This window comes from Macaca mulatta, chromosome 15, assembly GCF_049350105.2.
Source record: "Macaca mulatta isolate MMU2019108-1 chromosome 15, T2T-MMU8v2.0, whole genome shotgun sequence".
Taxonomy (NCBI): Eukaryota; Metazoa; Chordata; class Mammalia; order Primates; family Cercopithecidae; genus Macaca; species Macaca mulatta.
This window is the reverse complement of record NC_133420.1, coordinates 85,086,488-85,092,089: the sequence shown is the minus strand read 5'-3', so window position 1 is coordinate 85,092,089 and position 5,602 is coordinate 85,086,488. Positions and strand designations below refer to the sequence as shown.

The following is a 5,602-nucleotide window of genomic DNA, read 5'->3' as shown; positions in this document are numbered from 1 at the left end:
AAAGCAATAAAATGATTTTAGGCATTGTGCTTGGAGCCTAGAGTTTCCATGTTATCTTCCATCCAAATGTCCTTCTTCTCTAAAATAAGATCAAAACATCACGAAACTTTCACTGAACATGTACAAGAGAACAAATTAATACAATGTGACCCCGTAGGTTTAAGATTACAAGTGCTTAGGGGATAGTGAAAACCAAATAAGGGAAGTCGTCTCAAATATAGTGTTGTAGATTTGGAAATAATTAATTAGCTCTTCATTATTAGAAAAGTATTTCAAATCTGCTTATGGTTAGAAGGTTAATTTACTTTTCCATTTTCCCCTTAAGACTTTTTAACAAAGGATAAGTAAAAAGTCTAGCTAGGATTAAAGGTAGATGTGCCAGGGGGTGCTACTTGCTTACCCAATGGCCATTCTCTCTTTGTGAACAAACATCAGTTTTACTGAAGGAGGAAATGAGCTTATCTAAGTATGTATCCGACCTCCCTTGCATTTGGGGGATGTCACGTGATTGTATTATGATCAATGTGATAGGTGTATAAACGAGAGAAGAACTCCCCAAATATCTCTTCAAACAAAAATTGGCACATTTTTGCCTCTTACTCACCCAGTTTTTCCTGTCTGAACATGGACATGACTGTTGGCATACCAGCAGTCATCTTGAGAGCAGGAGGATAGGAGTTACAGCCTAGGGCTGGGTGCGGTGGCTCACACCTATAATCCCAGCACTTTGGGAGGACAAGGACAATGGATCACTTGAACCCAGGAGTTCAAGACAGCCTAGGCAACATGATGAAACCCTGTCTCTAAAAGAAATGCAAAAATTAACGGGGTATGGTGGCACAAGCCTGTAGTCCCAGCTACTTGGGAGGCTAAGGTGGGAGGGTCACTTGAACTTGAGCCAGGGAGATCTGATTGTGCCACTGCACTCCAGCTTGAACAACAGAGCAAGACCCTGTCTCAAAAAACAAACAAACAAACAAAAAAGTGTTACGAATGGAAGAGCACAAAGCTAGAAAGGCCTTAAGTCTTTCACGGCGGGCCTCAGCCTGAGTGCCCATCTCCAAATGTGTTTTTCATGAGACAAAAATAAACCCCCAATGTCTCCAAGCCACCATTTTGTCATTGTTGCTGTTGTTTGTTTTACTTTCTAATATTTGTTACTAGCAACCAAACAGAATTCATAGCTTAGCAGGCAAACCAAAGTACTAAAAATGAAGCTAAGCTTAAAAGCATTTCCTATGTAACAGGAAGCATTATCTGCCAAAAATCTGCCCAAGAAAGCTTGTTCAGGTGAGACTTCCTGACTTTTTTATGTTTTTCCAGCACTGAAAGGTTGGAAAGTGCACATGAACAGTAAAGTACATGGGCAGCTGTCCAAAGAGAATGATTTTATGTTTACCCAGCACCATACAATGAACAGTGCTGGATACGTGTTGTCCATGTGTCTATATTGTAGGACTCAACTGAATAAAAGAAAGTGAAAATTCAAATCATTTTCAAGACAGACCTGTGGTATGTGAAAAAGCCATTTAGGGCACAACACTAACTTTGACAAGACCATTTTCAGACTTGCCATATGACTATAATATTAAATGACATCCATATCTACCACCCCTTTGCTTAGCCTCTGTATCAGTTCTCTTAGGCAATGTAGACTAAAAAGCATAACACCACTGAGTCTCTAGTAGGGCTTCCAAAGCCGTGACGAAGCATAGAAAGTGTGCATTGAACACATTTGTATACGTGTCATGTATAGAGAACAGCAGAGTCAAACAGAGCATGTCTTTTGAAGTCCTGAAGTTGACTCATGAGCTGGGTGGAAAATGGCATTGAGAGTGTTTCCCTCTGGCCTCTGCAAGATGGAGGCAATCGACCACCCTCAGGATATCTGCTCAGCAAGGCACTGGGGATATCACCAGGGAGCACAGAGGCACTCAAATACAGTTATCAGCAGACACATCAGCAAACCGGAGAGCCAAGGGTGTGGCCATCTGAATACTAGAAGCACCCTACCTCAAAGACCTTCAGTGGAGACCCCAAATAGGAAGGACCAATAGTGGCCAATGATGCTGATGGACACATAAAAGATTGTGATTTACCTGGCAGCAGTTTTATTTTCTATAGGCAGGCAACACTCTATATTTACATAAGACAGATTATACAATATAAGTGTGTAATTGACAGATATACAATATATTCTATGAATTAAGAATATACTGACAGATACAACAGATACACAATATATCCTATGAGTTAACCATGGAAAGTGAGGCTTACAGAGATTAAATAAATTGTCCAATATTATATAACTCATAAGTGGCAGCCAATATTCAAACTCAAGGCTGTCTGCCTCTAAAGCGCATACCTATAAATCCTATACCATGTAAGTTCTTTAAGAGGAAGACCTTCCCAAAGTTGGTGGCTAGGGACCCTTACTGAAGAGTTGTAACTAAAGCAAGGGTCCTTTTGCTTTGTGAAAATGTTGGTGCTAACCTTTTAAGTGGTGGTAGAGTGATGCACAGCATTGGAGTGTGGAAGTGTCCTTGTGTTCTGAGAAGAACGTGTGTTGTGTGTTGACTTCTCCCATGGATGCATGAGGTACATGTGAACAGTGGGTTGGAAGACAGCCTGCAAAGCTTTAAACTCCACCCAAAGTAAATAAAGGCATCTTACTGGGTTTTTTTAAGGCAGTTGTGGCCATATATTAAAATTTGAACTTTGTGCCTCAGGAATGGGGAACAAGCACAGGGAAAGTAGAGGAAGCCATAATCTAGAAAAATAATGGAATTGCTTGTTATAGGGTACCACCAAAGCTTAACTGTCTCTGTGACAGTGATAGTGCATAATTTATTTGAACTTACTGCAATGTTCAAAATAGTTCATGAATCTCTCATTTCCATCTTCATGAATCTACAAGGAATCTAAAGACTCTTAAGTTGGAAAACAACGGGCCTGGGGAAACTCACTATGGGGAAAAGTGCAGAGGGTAAGGGAGAAATCACTATCACAGAGACAGTTAAGCTTTCGTGGTGCCCTGTACCAAGCAATTCCATCGTTTTTCTAGATTATGGCTTCCTCTACTCTCCAAAACCCGTGATTGTTCCCCATTCCTGAAGCATAAAGTCCAAATGTTAATACATAGCCTCGACTGCACTAAAAAATCCAGTAAGAGCCGCTAGGTGCTGCTGTGGACTGTGGGCCGCTGGGGTAGGTGAAGGATCCCAAGATGGCTGGGCAAAAACTTGCTCTAAAAACCACTGACTGGGTAACTTCTTGGGAGATCATACCCTGAAACCAAAAGGCCATTGCTAATTCCCTGACATCCTGGAATGAGACTCTCACCTCCAGATTGGCTATTTTACCTAAAAATCCACCAGCTATCGACTGGACTTACTACAAGACCAATGTGTCCAAGGCAGGCTTGGTGGATGACTTTGAGAAGAAGTTTAATGCCCTGAAGTTTCCTGTACCAGAGGATAAATATACTGCCCAGGTGTATGCTGAAGAAAATGAAGATGTGAAAATTTGTGCTGAGGGGGTGTCTCTGTCAAAGTCCAGGATTGGAGAGCATGAGAAACAGCTGGAGAAGATAAGGAACTTCATTCCATTTGATCAGATGACCACTGAGGACCTGAACGAAGCTTTTCCAGACACCAAATGAGACAAGAAAAAGTATCCCTATTGCCTCACCAACCAATCGAGAATTTATAAAATTGAGTCCAGGAGGAAGCTCTGGCCCTTATATTACACATTCTGGACATTCAAAATAAAAATAATTATGTAGAAAAAAACCCAGTAAGATGCATTTATATACCTTGGTTGGAGTTTAAAGCTTGCAGGATATCTTCCCCCCCACTGCCTTCATGTACCTCATGTGTTTACTAGAGAAATCAACACACAACACGTTCTTCTCAGAACTTAAGGACACTTCCACACTCCAATGCTGTGCATCACTTTTTACCACCAACTAAAATGCCCTTCCTTGTTCCCCACATGGCTAAATATTACCTGTTCTTAAAGGCCTAGCTCAAATGTCAACTTCTTCTAGAAGCTTCCTTCAGGCCTGATGCCCTACTTTACCTCTGCATGGCCCAAACTGAATTGCCCTAAGAGAATGTATTGCCCTTTTCACTTTTGTTATATCTCCATTTGACACTGTGTTGTTGTTTATTTATTTCGCTTAAGTGTGTCTATGAGCTAAGTACCATAATTTATTCATATATGAATCTCTAGAACCTTTCAAGTTTCTGATATATATTGGACAATGAAGATAGAATGCTTGAATACATTTTATAATATATACAAATTATATATATTTATTGTGTACAATATGATTTTTTTTAAACAGAGTCTTGCTCTGTTGTCCAGGCTGGAGTGTAATGATGTGATCTCAACTCACTGCAACTTCTGCCTCCTGGGTTCAAGCGATTCTCATGCCTCAGCCTCCCAAGTAGCTGGAATTACAGGCATGTGCCACCATGCCTGGCTAATTTTTGTATTTTTAGTAGAGAGAGAGTTTTGCTATGATGGCCAGGCTGGTCTCGAATCCCTGGGCTCAAGTGATCTGCCCTTCTTAGCCTCCCAAAATGCAGGGGTTACAAGTGTAAGCTGTAACCCCAGCACAGGTGTAAGCCGTGCCTGGCCAATATGATGTTTTGAAATAAGTATACATGTGGAACACTCAATCAAGCTAATTAACTTTTGATTGACCAGGTGAATGTCTTGGGTATAACAAGTAATCCAGGTGCTCCCCTTTCGGCACTCACCATTCTGACCTTCGAGCTACTGATTGCTGAATAGATGCTATGGTGTGATCTCATTCATTCCACCTTCAGCAAGCAAAAGGATCTCCTGAATACTCAGTGGAAATGTGTCTTCCTGTAACTTCTAACCCTTAGTTCAACTTGTGTTTCCTTGAGTCTAAGTTACATCAGTCTTCCATGTGATAGAAATTCAGTATTTTACACTAACAGATGACCCAATCCTTCCAGATAAGCTTTTCAGATAAAATATCAACAGTATTATCAAGCTCAGTTTTTCTTTATACTTACTGTGCTTACAGTAACTTTCACATTAGCTCTTTAGGGTAAAATATAGTTTCCCAAAAACTGGGGATGTCACAGCTACATCTTTGCAATGAGAGTAGGAACTTGGTCAACCATTAGTGTTCAGGTTCTGGTCACAGGTGTGTGGATTGGAGAGCATCTGCTTTTTCACAAAGAGCAGCTTAAACAATGGAGGCCTCATGGGAGACAAGGTGTCCATCATTATGTGTGAGGCTTTGTGTCTGGGTTAACTGACCAGTTCAGAGAAATAGAAGAGTCGTCTAAGAAAGTTTCCTCAACTTCTCCTCATCAAGATATATTTAATACTCTAGATTATTCTCTGCTGTTGTTCCAGAAAATAACTTAGTGATTTTCTTCCTCCTCTTTCTTAAATCGGAAGCAAGACATATACTACCTGAGCAATATGACCATGCCATATTAGGCTGTGCTTGTTGGAATAAGGAGTGTCTGCCTTTAAAAGTAAATCAATACATGGTTCTAAAGGATGCCACAAGTTAAGCAACATAAATAATTACATTAGGCTTCAATAATCATTT

At 40.5% G+C, this 5,602-nt stretch overlaps 1 pseudogene; it reads left to right on the top strand.

The window, feature by feature from the left end:
* The first annotated feature begins 2,103 nt into the window (after positions 1 to 2,103).
* On the top strand, positions 2,104 to 5,272 carry LOC144334697 (ATP synthase peripheral stalk subunit d, mitochondrial pseudogene; annotated as a pseudogene).
* Positions 5,273 to 5,602: the final 330 nt, after the last annotated feature.